Below are 16,162 nucleotides of genomic sequence, written 5' to 3'. Positions count from 1 at the left end.
ATTGTGCACTAATTCCAGCCACTGTAGAAAATTTGGTGGCACAGAGCACCTTAAATGACTTGGGGTGCAGCAAACTAAAACTCGTCTGAGGAGTTTTAGTTTGCTGCCTCTAAAGCAGTGAAGAGAAGCACTGGGCTCTGTGCAGCTCCGTAGCCCTGCAGGAAGCCCTGCAGGCAACCTTGCAACAGCCTGGGAAAGCAGGCTCCACCCAAGAAGAGTGGTGAGCCTGATCTTCCCCCTTCCCCTCGCTCCTCCCGCCCCTCCCTTGGAGCCTGCTGGCCTGCCTGAGTTGTGTGGGGACCTGGTGCTTCGCTCCACGTCTGCTGTGTCCCCCCCGGGACTGCCCAAGCTGGGTGCCTGCAGGAAGAGGGGGAGAGCTGCCGGTGCTGCAGAGGGAAGCACCAGACCCCCCACCGGCAGCCCAGGGACCGCTATGCCCACTGGAAGCTCACCCTTCCCTCCCTGGCAGAAGGAGGTAAGTCAGTGGGGTGTGTGCATGATATGGGCATTTAATCAGCCCTAAATTGAAGCGGTATTTTTTAAAACCCACCACTTCAATTTAGGGCCCCCCATTTCATCTGCACACACCCTTATGGTTATTTGGAAATTCTGGAAGATTTTGGTTCTGCTCCCATTTGGATCCCAGTCAAAATAAAAGAAAATCTAGCAAAGCAAAATCTGCGTGTTTTTTGTGCAACTTTGTTCTGAAAGTGTGAAATGTTAAGGACTTTTCTGATGAACATTTTTTGACCAGAAAGCCAGGTCTCATACTTCCAAAATTACCTTCTTGTTCCTCTGTTAATGCTGATTGGAACTAAATGCCACAGGATGTTGCTGAGATTAAGAATTTAACATGTTTCAAACAGGGACTGGGCATATAAACATAACAAGAAATTCTATATTTAAAACAGGAAGGCTAACAGCAACAGACTATTAAAAAAAAAACAAACCAAGAAACTTTCATACTTCAAGGCTTTAAGCCAGTCTCTACTAGTAAAGAGTGGGGTAACATTTACATGGGGATAAGATTTATTCTGTCTACTGAAGAGTTTCTTTTGCTTTGTAAATATTGGGTTCTGCTATAGACAGCCTAGCAGACCCCAGGGACCCACAGTTTTGAGCTGGACTGGGAATCTTTATGTTTCTAAATATTATGTATTTCAGACTTATTATTTGGGTACAGAATAGTATTGCAAGAAACCTTAAGAGCTGTCTTATAGGTGTGATGAAATAATTAAATAAGTATTCTCAGTTCCAAGGCAAAATCTGCCTGGAACAAAGGTCGCTTTTTAGTGTGCATGGATTTGACTGTGTTATGAAACCACTTCAAACACACATTCCTTCTGGACCCTTTATTACTCTCCCTTCTCATTCCTTGCCGCTCCATTACTGCCGGGCCTAGGCTTTCCTTTCATTTTCCTGGTGTCTACAGGGTCTTTTAGTATTTTCGTATTTAAATGTCTGAGGGACATGCCATCTGTCTAGCATGCACACAAATGCCCAGAAGAGGGTCTATCTCAGTGAGGGCATGGTATAATACAAGCCTGTTTTTTCGCAACACAAGAAACAGGATTCTGTATATAACTGAGGAATCAACATCTTTATTTGATGTGGAAGAAAAAACTAATTATGAACTGTGTCTTAAGGAATGTGTGCCAATCTAGGCCCTTGGGCAAGCTTGCAGGACATTGCAAGGTTATTGTTCAGAGAAATTTGACTATGTAATGCTCAGGGCCTTCAACACCATCAAATTCTCTCTCTTTTTTCTCTCTCTTTTTTTTTTTTTAACGAAACAGCTCACACTGATTGATGTGTTTTTAATGATTACCCTCACCATACACTACACAGTACAGTGATTTACAGGCTTTAAGATTTCCTTGTCTTTAAGATCCCTTTTTTATTTGACAGCTACTTCCTACTCATTTTTTCATGTGTGGCGCACACTCCAGCGATATGGTAGCACTGACAAAATGGGGATAAGAAAAAGGCACTTGCTAACCTAATAAAAACAGGGAGGGGAATGTTAAAGTCACTTTATCTAAGGATCATCCACTTGAATGTTTGGTGTTTTTATGTAATGACCTAGTTTGAGATACTTTAGCAGAGCATGGCGGGGGAGATGGGGGGGAGGAGGAGGAGGAACACCTTGAAAGTTGTCGAAGATATCATGTCATTAGCATTTAATATTCCCAGGACTGTGAGCTAGGTGATTATGAGGTATATTTTGGGTGGCTTAAAGGTTCCTTAGCAGGTACATACCATTGAGTTCCTGTAAAAGAGAGACTCCCTACCTATTGGAGCAGTGGAATTTTAAAATACTAAGGCGATAGCTGTGTTCTCCAAAGGGGAAAAATTAATGAAAAGCTAGGTATGTGGCAAGATGAAACATTAATCAAAGAATACAGAAGGACTGAATAAAGAGAGCAGTTGTTTAGGATTTAAACATCCTATACTCATTATGGGGGGAGGAGGGGGAGGATGTATTGGCCTTTACTGTTTCTTATTAAGTGATCGTAATCCTTCATTTTTTTGCAATTTCCAGCATATGATCTTGGTGCAAAGAAGACTTTGGACGATTTCCTCCCAGGAAACAACAATGTCTTCTGATTTAACAACCTTCCATCGAAATACCCGAGTCAATTGAAGTGAACAGGATTTGTATCTCCCTTCAGGTTAACTGTTTTGCTTTTCCCACTAGGCTTCCTGTCATTGAGCTACTTAGGCATTTCTAACAGCACAGCAACAACACAAGCAAATCGCTTTGTTTATAGTATTTTACTGTCTCTTTACAGTCTTTGTATAGTGTAGGTGGCGTTGTGTGTCTGAACTTGAGCTAGGGAATTTATTTGAAACAAACAATTTATTCAGTGAATTTAGTCCTTTATCGTGTTCATGGATTATCTGTGAAAAGACTTTTGTTTGTATAAGTCCCCATGTTACCAAAAAAATATTCTGAGAATTGCTTTATTCTGAATATACTTTGGCCTATGGAAAGATGTTCCTAATTTTGCTGTTTACTGTGATTGGTCACTTTTGTCGTGATGCATTGTTTTGGCTGCCTGTTCGATTTTCCAAACCCACAGAGAAACTATTAAGTTATATGGGACTTAGATTTTTCCCTCCTATGGTTACCCTTCAAACAAAAATGCATCTCTGTCCCTACAAGTAGTTGTGCAAAGTGTTTAAGTAGGACTGCAAAGACCATCAAAGTGAATTTACATTATATATTGGGACAAAGGTATATGAATAGCTATTTTGTTTCAGTAGCCCAGCTCTACCATGAACAAAGCCAATATAAGTACTCTCTTTATTCACAGATGGCACATAAATACTAACTTCAAAAATATATTGTGCTTTCGCATAGCTAGATTGTGTTTTTCTTTAAGCTTCCTTTGTAGCTTTTTTATGCTGTTTTATCCCACTCTTAGGTATTCCTATAATGTACATGGTAACTGAGCATACATCTTTACAGTATTTACTTCCACAGTTCCCCTGATAGGCATTATCCCCATTTTACCGATTAAAAAATTGAGTCATTGGGGGGGAGGGGAGTGACATGGCCTAGAATCAAACAGAAATCTATGGCAGAGCATGGACTTGAACCCTGGTCTCCAAAGTACTAGGCTAGTGGCATTATCAGTTTTTAATTTTATCATATTTATTTGCTTAAGCCTAACTCGTATAATGGAAATTTTAGTATTTAAAAAGAAGTTGTCGTTGGGGGATGATCTGAAGGATTACTAAGCCTTTTTTTTTTTCTTTGAGATTCCTAGACCTAATTTCTGTTGAATTTTTTTTTAATGAAATAAAAGGCCCCTTTTAACTGAGACAAAACTGGAATGTTTTGACCAACTCTAATGATTAATATATGTGGTGAATTTTACAGTAATGAGGAAACATTTTCCTATTTAATATCTCATAATGCACATCATCTAAGGGCATGTACAGGCAGTCCTGGGACCTGATCTGACTTTAAGCTGCATGATTGTAGATAGGGGTCCTGCATGTCCATACATTGCTAGTGCTGGGAGCTATGCTGGAAATACAGTCTAAATCAGGATCAGGGGAAGGGTGGGTGAGATAAGGTGGGGACTAATGGGTTAGGGGGTGTTGGCAGGATCAGGACAGCTAGTGGGTACAGGAGGAAGAGGTTGTCTGTCCAGGGTTTGGAGTGTCAGAGAGCTAAAAATAGCCCAGTGACAGTGAGGGGGTAGAGAATAGGAGAAGCACAGTCCAAGGGCTGGGGCAAGGAGCTAGGCTTTCTCAGGCCCACGGCTACACTCTGAACATGTTAATACACATTCATTTAGATTGGGTGCAGGTTAGCCTGATCTACATTGTGCACCTCCTCACATGAACCAAGTTAGATTGGGCCAGCCATTTTTCTGCCCTATCTAAACTCCTTGAATGGAAATACAGTTCAGCACTTAGATCAACCTAACTAGTTATTTCAACTCTAGTTAGGTTGATCTAAGTTTAACATCTGCACACACCCTAAATTTGTTTGCCCAGCTAGTGGTGCGGTCTCATTCTCTGTTTGCAGTTACAAGGAAGTCATTTTTTTTTAATGGAAAGAACAAGCAGATTTCCCTAATCAATGATTCCCTCCCCATCTTTGGCCTAGGCATAACTTTAATATGAGTTTATCACAGACAAATTGTTGGGTGCCTCTTCTTTAAAACATTGGTGGCTTCCTGTCACTGAGTGCTTTTTATTGTGCAAAATGTAACAAATGCTTAATTGTAGCAGTTTAGGTATTTGGGGCCTTGATTTTAAAGCATGTAAATCTTCAAAAGAAGCTATCCAAATTCCTGTGTACCTGAAGCAGAGAAAATAGGAATATATGTAAAGAACAGGTACTTAAGTGTCTCTGGTCATTCTTGAACATTTTTCTGCTTGTTTTTCTCAGAGCTGTGTGGCTACCTTACCACTGACTTTTGTTTTCATGTTTTTGTCTTAATGCTGTCAGCATCTCTTTGCATTAAGCTGCCTTTCTATGTGGCACATAACTGAAACTTGCATAGCATTTAAGTGATACTCATTTTCACCTTTTATTTGCCTCTAAATCTCTCATTGAGTTTATTGTGCTCCTTGCCAATTGGTTCAAGTGCATGAGAAATCATAGTCTCTAGCTTTTGTACCTCTCCCTAATACTTGCAACATAACACTTTGCCACCCCTGCTCTTTGTCTTGTTGGTTAAATTGATGTAAAATATGAGACTAGCATTATTGTTCGTAATGCAACATCGTGTCCAGTGATCTGAGCTCTTAGAATAGCAGAACATGGGTGTTGTGGAGTGACGTGATCAAATATAAAATCTTCTATAAACCAAGTGCTACAGTTTACCACTCAAAATATTGCAGCATTACATTTTATAAGCTGTTGTATTTGGACCATTATGGTAGAATTAGTAAACAAAACCATTGTTGGGTAATTTCCATTGATGCAGCTTCATCTGAAACTGTTTCTACAGCCAGCAATGGATTGTTTCCCATAGATCAATTCTACTTAAAGAACAGCGAGAAGACTGAAAATAAACAGCTACAGGTTACAGCCACTGAATATGCCTTTCTAAGCTGAAATAGCTTGATGAGTGTTTTACAAGAAGGCAGTGTTACATACGTTATACATTAGCAGCAATGCCAGGCTGATTCCTTGGGGTATGCATTTGCTTTTGGAAACTGGCAGTGGGATTTGGGTAAAGAAAGTATAATAGTGTTTCTAGGAGTTAGTTGGACTCCATTAAACCATGGTTTCAATTTTAGCTGTCTTTCACCAAGTTTTTGTGTAGAGGGTTCCCTCTTTGTTGGTCATTCAAAAAGTCTAAATTGTGTTGTTATGTTAGGTTGGGGAAGGCTTATTCTGATTAGATCTTGTGATGGCCACCAGAAACTCTTCCTTTTCTCTGATGCTAGCGAATCAGTAATAGGTGTGTGGGGAAAATGGGTGTCATAGACAATGAATAGAAGAGATGAGAAAGCTCTGAGCACTTTGCCTTTCCCTGAGTATGCATGTCTAGATGTCTTGCTTAAATTCCTGAACCATTTTCAGCCTTCTCTTATAATTGTGCACTTTCTATGCTCTTTTTCCACTGCGGTCTTCTAACCCCCTGCACTGTTACATTAGTGCATTATAATAGGGGATGTATTTGCATATTTTAAGTATATTTGCAAGCTTAAATATTCCTATTTAGATAACAACAAAATTAGAGCCTCCAATATTCTGCAATTCACCAATTATCATTAATAAGTAGGACTACCAGGAAATCTTTGCACAAGCATTTTATAATAAAAACATGGTTACCATCAAAATTGAATTGTTTCAATATGTATTAATTTAGATAAAATGTTGTTTAAGGGAGAAAAACAAAGCGCAGTGTTTTCAGCTAAAAAGACAAATCGCATTTTCAAAAATCACTTTAAAGAAAATCATAATTTTTTCTATGTAAAAGCATTTTCAAAAATTGAAAACATTACAATTAAAATATTTCTGTTTTATCAAAGTGTAATATTTTGATATTAAATGACATCTCATTGATTCAACTTTGTGAAAAAATATTTTTTTTTTCTTCCTCCTCATTTTGGAATGGGAATAATTGAAATTGCAGAATTTTCTAGTGTATGGGAGAATCTGATTCCTACCAGCTCCACATACAAGAACTACAGAAGCAAGGCACCAAGTGGATTTTAAATGGCCATAATTTGTTCAGCTATTTCTTAAGCAAAATTTACTTAAAAAAAAAAATCAACATAAAACCATTATTTGGGAGATTCCATTATACCAAGCTGCCCATCAAAATGAAAATAAACATTGTAATAGCCAGAAGAGTCACTGTAAACCTAACCCTAACAAGTAAAATGACATGGAAACTATACATAGAAAGCATCAGAGAGAACAGTAAAGCAAATTAAAATTCTAGTTCTGTGAACATATCCTTTTTTGTGTAACTAGCAACGGGAAAATCTTCCCACATGGCAGGGTTAGGTTTGTGAGCAGTGAACCTGGGTTCCTCTACCAGCTTTTTCTCTGCTTTTTATAAACTGGTTTGTTTGGGGTTTAAGGACTTACCAGGGCCAATTCTCCCTTTAATTTGCAAAATTAGTCTAGAAATCTTGCAAGAACTGTCTTAGGGGGCCGACCTTTTAGGAAGGTAAGCTTTACACCTTCCTCATAAGCCATTTTGATCCCCTTTTCCTGCCCAATCTATTTCTGTGCTTTCTGGTTCCTGGCCTGTGCTCCCTGCCTGCCCTGTTGCTCTGTTCTCTGCTCACTGTGTGATTAATCTTGACAGAATTTGCTTGAATGTTAAATAAATATATACAATCGGGTTCAAGTCTGACGCAGACCAGTCAGTTTTCTCTTTACCCAAGTTGATTTGTCTCTTCCTGATTGTATCCTTCAGTGATGACAATTTGCTACCATTTTTAGTAGAGTTATTTGGGTGTTATATTACTGAAACAGTTGTTCAGATAAAGTTTTATACTAAGGCAATATTATATAGAAATTGTTTGGTCTGGTAATGAAAGGAAAAATGGTGTTTTATTGATATTCTTTTTGAAAGCATATAACATAAACGTACTTGCACAGAAAGCTGTAGATAATTCCTATAATTCTGAATAGAGTAATGCATTTTAAAGCCAGGAGGAGCTATTAAAATTGTCTGGGATGGCTCGTGCATGTTAAACAAGACACAGAATTCATGCTGTAATCCCTGCATCAAACCCCTGATTTCTGGTTGTGCTTAGAGCATGAAACAGTATACAAAGGAATAAAACTCTATAGCCATCCATTCTCCTCTCTAGTTTATTTGTTCATATGCACTGTGACACACTGCAACCCTTGATACGGTCAGGTGTACCTTTGAGAGATGCTCCTGGGGTGCTCTCCTACCTTTAGGGGTCCCCTTCAGCCCAAAACTCCTGCCTGTTGTCTGCTGGTAGACCACTGAAAACAGATTAAGATGTGCCAGGAGCCAATTCCTTGGCCTGTGGTGCCTTAGCCTTACCAGAATGCTCAAATGCTCTTAAATCACAGGGCTCCTACACACAAGTGGGGAGCCTGCTCCGACACACTGGATTTCCAGTGCTCGATTATTCGAGTCTGCTGGAGCACAGAAATTGATGCACTCTGGCAGCCTTGTGCATCACGTTTATCAGCATCTCCATGTTGACAAAATGGTGGTGGGCGCTTTGAAATCAAACACGCCCACTGAGCTTTAATTCCAAGCTCCCCACTGCCATTTTTTCACTGTGGGGATGCACAGTGATACTGATACACGTGATGCCTAGCTCGCTAATTAAAAGCGCCCAGCACCACATCCCAACACACATAAAAATACCTACAGTTGTTACTGACAATAGGTGCATTACAAAAAATAACAAAAAGGTTTATTATGCAAACAGGAGCAAGCATGAGACATCAGTAATCATTTGTGGAGATACAGCCAGACATATATGAACGAACGCACAAAAGAAAATTTCGGAACAATAATCTGATTTTACCTTGTATCTAAAACCAAGGGTGCAACTTCTACTTAGCTTGCTACCTGAGGGACCAAAGCACCTTATACCCAGAAAGTTTTAGACAAGCCCTGGTTTCCTCAGAAGACTTAAGTATGGTTTCTTATCTGGCCATTTATCTATATTTTCCATTGGGTTTTTGGGGAACCCATACTATGCATATAATTTCCACCCCTCCCTCCTGCCCCCCAGTATGTATGTTTACCAAACCACAAGACTTTCCTGATCTAATTATGACCAGGAGAATATTTCCTCCTTTTAGACGTATCCAAAAGATATTGTCTCTTGCTCAGCTCTCCCCCTGTGAGAAGTGTCCTCCCTTGAATATTGTGAATAGCAAATGTCATTCACACTAGGGTCTTCACTTTTAACACCTGAATTCATCATTGGCTGGAGGGTCTGGCTCATGTACCTCAGAACACGTCCTCAAGGGTCTGTCTGCCTGGCTATTTAACTCCCATGTCGGACGCTAATTTTCAGCGGTTGTTTCTTTTCAGATGGTAAGGCTTTGAGTCTCCCCCAAGTGCAAAAGAAACTATTTAGGGAGTGACATTTGGGAAATATTTCTTATGCAATTCTGGCCTTATTATAAGAAATGCATTGTTGCATTTGATATAAAATCTATACAAACATAAGGATGATATGGCTGAATGCCACCAATCCGCTGAAACCACATATGCCATGTCAATAAAACAAACTCAAGAAAATTTCGTGACGTCCCGCAACACCTCAGCTTTATGGGTTTTGTGGCACGCAGATCAGTTTAGGAGCAACTGAAAGCCCTTTTCTTCAAGACAGCTGTTTATCCCATGTCAAATGAGTTAGTAATTTGTCTAGCTTTTGGAAACTAGATAAAGAAATCCAGCACCATAATAGCCTTGCTTGTTTGTTTAATTGTGAATGATATGCTTGGAAATACACACATTAAAATACATGGTCTGTACCCTAAGGGTTTTGTGGTATACTTCTTTTCTGTTGGTGGAATCAGCAGCAATGCCAAGGACCTGAATTTGCTTTGAAACTGAACCAGCCTTCTAGCTTCTCAAACAGGGTTGAGGCACAAAAATACGATAAATACAGTGTGATGAAGGGAAGGCTTCCATTTCCTGTACTGTATCTGACCTGGGCATAAATAGTGGCCTCCACCTTTGGGAATATCTGTCTGGCATATTTCAGAAGCATGGCATTTACTACAAAATTTTAAAATCTAGAAAAATAGAATCATAAAAAATGTCATGAAGTGAACTTTACAAAATGAATCCACAAAAGTATTGTTATGCAGAATGAAGGGTGTATAAACCCTGGTTGATACCCTGTTCTTCATCTCCTGGGTATGTCAAGTGGGATTGAATGATCTCTACATAAACTAGGATAAGCACATATGCTGCAAAAACTAGTGACAGTAAAACTCTTCACTGAATATTGACCTTGACTAGTGATACCTTTTTTTCCAAGGGCACATGCTTCTCAGCTTTTTTTCATAGCCATAGAAAGCTAGAAAAATATGTTTAATGAAACCTGAGATAGCAACACAGCTCCAATTAGCTAAGGCTTAAAATAAAAATAAAATAATAAAAAAGCCTTGTGAAATGTGCTAGGCTTGTGATAAAATAATGAGGTTTGGAGAAAATGGCAAAAGAACTGAATTTTGAGTTTGAAAAGCATCTTGTAATCTTAGGTTTTTCCTGTGACTTCTGCTGCATTCCTCTTCTGTTCTGGGCGTATAAGCCATTATGTAAAAATGGAAGGCCCTTTAAAAATTCTGCCAAAATACATTACTGTACTTAACCCCATTGAGCTCAGTAGGGTGATTTACATGAGTCAAGTTGCTCTCATGCACAAATGTTTACAGGATGAGGACCTACATTTCTTTCTCACTTGCCAAACTATAGCCATCACTATATATTCAGCTGCACATTTGCTCCCCTGTTAACTCAGCCTTGCAAAAGATTGCTTCCAATTAATAGGAGCATCAAAGCTGTGAACTTTTGCCTCTCCTGTTGCATATGCTTTATTGCCATGTGAAACACAAAGCCTAATTAAATGGCTATTTAAATACCAAGCATTGGATTTTGTGCACAACATTGTATAAGAAGTAGGGTGGGACTTCACAGGAAAAACTGACTCTCCAAAGCTGCATTTTCTCCTGTTTATAGCTTGATTCCAATCCCTTTCCTTCTTCCTATAGGATGGAGCAAAGTGTTCCATGTAGAAGACTAGAACATTGGCCCCAGCACTAGAAGCTGATGTACAGTGCATGTCAGAGTCGGATCTCCAGTTGAAGGATATTCTTTGTGCAATTCTACCATATGTCTGACAAGGGCTGGCCACATAAGGGCCCTAGGGATGCTTCATTTTCTCTGCACTAGTAAAAACAAAAAAACAAAAAAAAAACAGATATGAAATTCAACCTATCATTTAAAGTAAGTGCACCATTAAGGTCACTCAATTAAAACTACAACAAATGCTGAAAAAAAAAAAAATTCAAAGGAAGGTAACTTGGCTTAATGAGAAGGGCACTCAGCCTAGAATGAAGGAAACCTGGGTTCTATTGCCATTTAGGCAGTTAATCTGACATTTTTGTTTGGATAACTGAGGGTGAAGTTACACATTACACTTGGATCATGCTAAGGACACTTAAAATGAGCAATTTACAGTTCTTCAGCATTTCAGGATGCACCACTCCTAGTCCCCTTCTTCCTCACCCAGAGCAGGGATAAGTCCAGGTGTCTTGGCTCTCAGCTATGTCCCTCTTCACTAGCCCTCCAGTGGCAAGTCAGGGCTGTTCAGGCAAGAAACAGTATTAACCCTTAGTGTATGATTACTCACAGAACATTTTAACTTTAACACCATGTAAACCCTACCAATCTATGAAATCTGTGGGATGTTGAGTGTAGCATGTAATTTCACCCTTCACACTTATTTCTCTTCTCTATGCCTTTATTACCATTCCCTTTTTTTCTGCCTTGTCCTTCAGGGGCAAGGACCTTACCTTCTCTGTATTATTTTTGGTACAGGAGGTCTCTTGTCTTAGGTAAGGGCTTAAGGTGCTTGTGGAATCCACACACAACAATCTATTTCTGCCTTTAATCTGCAGAGTATTTTATACCTCGGATCTCCTATGATACATACATTTAATAACACAAACAAAAATTAGTTAAATTTGACAAGAATAGAAAAAAAAAATGACATGTATGTACCATATAGTCAACTGGACATGACTTTAAGAAGGTTAACTTTTTTTTTTTTTTTCATTTTCAGTTTTCTATTTTTGACTCCAGCCTTATCTGTAAATTAACATATGCAGGTCTTTTCTGCATTTTAATATGACAAACATTAGCTACAGATCTTTATGGAGACTCTTTTTTAATTCAGAGTTTATCCCATCTGTCATGTAGTTATATAATTAGAACACAATCCATCCATAATTTGGAAGGAGAGAAAAGGAAATCTAAATTCTTTGCACAGTTTGTCTGTGTGTATGGTATGGATATACGAAACAGTATGTGACAAAATATAAATAACATTTATGTTCTGGCTGTGATAGCTATATGGCCTTGGGGATCTCATGAAGGGAAAAAGTTGTAATCATGGATGCCTACATTGCATCTCATGTTAAGTGGTTAGCCACCTTAAACAGAGTGGCCTGGCTTTCAGATATTTTGATAGCCCTCAGTTCTCATTAACTTCAGTGGAGCAGCTCATCAATGGTTAACATGAGGCCAGTGTAATTTGGAATGTTTTGGTATGGAAGTAAGGTCCAGATTTCAGGTTCACCACTACTGAGAACAACCAATAAGAAAGGATTTCAGCCTAAGAGCTGCAAGGTAGGCAGTTGTATGTGAAAATGTTGACCCTGATTCATAGATTCACAGACTGTAGAGTAGGAAGGAACCACAATGGATCATCATGTCCAACCCCCTGGCAGGAAAGAGGACTGAGGTCAGATGACCTCAGCCAGGTGACTATCAAGCCTCCTCTTGAAGACCTCCAAATTAGGTGATGGTACTACCTCTCTTGATCTCTGTCTCTTTACCTTTAAAGGAGGATGTTAGCTCCACAAGATGCCTCAGGCAGATCTGGTGCAATATTTATAAATTTAATATTTTTCAATTTCTTTGAAGTCTCAAAATACTAGGCATCAGTATTTCAGAGAAGGACCTGGGGTTTACTGTATGAACCCCCTGAATATGAACTGAATATGAGTCAACAGTGTGCTCTTGTTGCAAAAAGAAGCCTGGGTTGTATGAACAGAAGTGTCACTTCCAAATGAAGGGAACTGATTCCTCTGTTCTTTTCATCACTGATGAGGCCTCACCTGGAATACTGTGTCCTATTTTGGGTCCCATGCTTCAGGAAGGATGTGAACAGTTTAGAAAGAGTTCAGCAGAGAGGAACAACAATTATTAGGGGTCTGGGAAGCAAGTATGACTTATAAGGGAAAGCTGAAAGAGCTGTGGTTATGTAGTCTAGAGAAGAAAAGCTTGAGGAAGGATTGATAACAGTCTTCTAAATACTTGAAGGGCAATTACAGATAGACTGGAAATTAGGCTCTTCTCTGTTGCTATAGGGACAAGACTAGGAGTAATGGCCTCAAGCTTCAGCAGGAGAGGCTAAGGTTGGAGATTAGGAGGAACTTTCTGACTATGAGCACAGTCAAGCACTGGAACCAATTATGTAAAGAAGTTGTGGGATCTCCATCCTTGGAAATTTTCAACACCAGGTTGGACAGATCTGGAGCTGGAATGATTTAATCAGGGATGATCCTGCCTTGAGCAGGGGACTGGACAAGATGACCTTGTGAGTTCTCATCCAACCCTACTTTTCTGTGATCTGATGATTCTACCCTGCCTGGGAGTGTTGCCAATAAACATGCTCCACCCACTCACTCCCATTCCATAAAACCCTAGGGTGCAGACAGAAGTGCAGCTCCCAGCTGTAACTCAAAATGATTTTTCCAAAGTGTTCCAAGTTACAGCGTTACCCCAGACCAAACAGAAGTTCACTGTTGGTTTCAGGGACAGGGGAATCTAATTGCAGCTGGGAGCCTGCAGCCAGTTTCCTATAGCAATGGCAGAGCTCTATGCCAGTGCTCCCTGTTCTCAGAATAGAAGGGAGGAAAGGCAGCAGAGAGAGCTCATTCTTGATGCTCCCTAGCTGGTGCTGAGGGATAGGGTGGGTGAACTGGAGCCCCCCACCCAGACTGAACTCCCTTGCTCCCTTCCCTCCCTTCCATTCTGAAAGCAGGCAGGCTGGGAACTCAGCAGGTAAAAGTTACAAAAGGCACTACATTTTGAAAGGCCTTTATCTGGTACCTCATTCAATGAGGGGTCAGGTTTTCATCTGACTGGCCCTTTCTGAAGCTGTTTGCAGCCGTACACTTGTTTGGTCATAGCTATAATCTGCTTTCTGTGGCCAGATTGAGCAAAAATTGCCACTTCTGTCTGCACCCCAAGTGTAGTCCAGCCATTAGGCATAGTCAATGGCTTAGGTTTTACACATGCCCACTAATAAATTTTCAGGCTCTTCCCTGAAAACATATTTACTAGGGCATGCACTCATGCTAGCTTTTCTGGCTAACTGCCACGTTTGGACATGCATGGAATGGGAGTGATTTGGATAGGGCTTGAGTGTCATTGGTGATCTACAGCTCTACAGAGGCAGAATAGGCTGCTGAGCTCACCCACCCTATCCCTCAGCACCTATTCAGAGAAAAGCAGATTTAACTGAAGTATTATTTGGTAGTTCTCTATTATTGTCCCAGTTTTCTTCTTGTTTCCCCTACATTGTAACTACTTCTCCTTAATAACTTTTTTTACAGCTGCCTATAGATGTTGGTTATTGCATGAGCCCCGAAGAAGAGAAAATAGCTAGACATCTCCTGGACACCGTGTTAGTATGTTGAGCCCCTGCTTTTCTGTGAATTCAATATGACAGTTAAGGATCTCTGCTTTTTTTCTATATAGTATGTTGCTACTTGTCCACGGAATTGCCCCTATTTTTGTATGTTTTACACTATTCCAAATTTACTAGTCCATTTGTTGAGCAGCATTTCACACTTCAGAATATTCAGGATCCAATTCATGGTAGCGTAGGACATGTTTTCATTTAATTTAATCAGTGAAAAGAATTTGGAAAATGCTACAGAATCAGAAAGAATAGTGGGGTGCTGTATCCTGCCCCCCCAATGCTCTCTCCACAAGACTATTCAAGATGCACAGCTGTAGTGAATCTTGGCCTAAAAACCCTCCTGTGTAATTCTTCTGTAGAAGTTGGTAAGTTCTATTACTTTGTGTACTTTGTAACTTAACTTTTTGTGTTTTATGGGCCAACTCTTTTAGTAAGTGCAAATTGAGTTGAAATAAACTGCATCAATTTAATCCTAGATGGGGATTTCAACCTCAAGTATCTAACCCTTGAAAATACGGTGTTATTATGGAAGTGCTGACATTCTTAATTACAGTGGCACAATCAGTGTTTCCATATAAGGTTTTAGCTGTTGTTTGAAGCATATGGCAGATTTTTTTTTGTTCTCCTATGGTGAATTGGATTTGTAGTCGCATCATTTTCTTCCATTAGCTAAGCTCACCCAACTTCACCTTTCCGATTTAGTGGAACTTAACTGTTCATTGTCAACTGATTCATGAACATAGAGCCAAACTCCACTGGCGACATATGGCCTGAAGTTAATAAATGTAAATGCATGAAGTAGAGTAATTAGAACTAGTATTTTAATGTTGCTAGCTTTTACTGAAAAACTCTTATTACATCTGTTTCAGACATTTTGATTTTTTTCAGATGTTTTTCACATGCGTAATTTTGTATATGCTTGCAATATATTTACTTTTTTACAAGAGTCTAATGGGAAAACATAAGCTTTCTTGCAAATAAAAGGCTCATATTCACCAAAATGAAAATGACACCATTTCATCTTTCAATAAAGACACTCCACTACAATCTTTTAAAAACAAAAGGGAAATATTGAGAAATATATTGGCATATGGGTGACAGGGAAGCTTTTATATAAATCTCTGTGAAGATGCAAACATTTCTTTCACTTTCTGTACTACTGGACAAAGTAATGTGTTTCAAAATATGTGGATATTAGTATTACAAGGTACAAGGTTGATTTGGGTAGGCACCCTAAAGTCCAGAGGTATTACTGAGCAAGGATCAAAACCCTTAAGCTTTACCAGCTTGCCTTTTGGTATGAGTTGATTACATTCAGTAGAAAATGAATGAGCGTAATATGAATTCCTCCTGATTTTAATGTTAAGATTTGCTTGCCTTACCAAATGGGTAAGATATAGTTAAATTTTTGCAACACTCCCCCTCCCCCCCAATTTATGTTAAAGCCAATTTCCAACAATGGGAATAGCATTAAAACCTGAACTGAGTTTAACTTCCGCTCCCTCAACCATCTCAAGGTCTGTAGTGATAGGACTTAAATGGTTTGTTTTATTTTATTCTGACAGGGCTGAATACTGCAAAGAGATGTATCATAGCATTGTACTCAAAAGAGAGAGCAATAAGATTATTGAATGAATGACCTGAGACTAGTGTATAGAACTAATTCAGAAAAGTTTGCCTTAGCATTGGTCAAAGAAAGAGTGGGGCATGCACTAGGGCCTCAGTATATAGA

The 16,162-nt window shown here is 39.3% G+C and overlaps 1 long non-coding RNA gene across 1 annotated transcript; it reads left to right on the top strand.

The window, feature by feature from the left end:
- Positions 1-203: 203 nt before the first annotated feature.
- Positions 204-7,790, top strand: LOC109280291 (uncharacterized). The gene is made up of 2 exons (XR_002086552.2): positions 204-475; positions 2,543-7,790. It is a non-coding gene; the product is annotated as an uncharacterized LOC109280291 (long non-coding RNA).
- Positions 7,791-16,162: the final 8,372 nt, after the last annotated feature.

Source organism: Alligator mississippiensis, chromosome 1, assembly GCF_030867095.1.
Source record: "Alligator mississippiensis isolate rAllMis1 chromosome 1, rAllMis1, whole genome shotgun sequence".
NCBI classification, from domain to species: Eukaryota; Metazoa; Chordata; order Crocodylia; family Alligatoridae; genus Alligator; species Alligator mississippiensis.
Note: the sequence above shows the minus strand (reverse complement) of the source record. Positions and strands in the feature narration are given on the sequence as shown.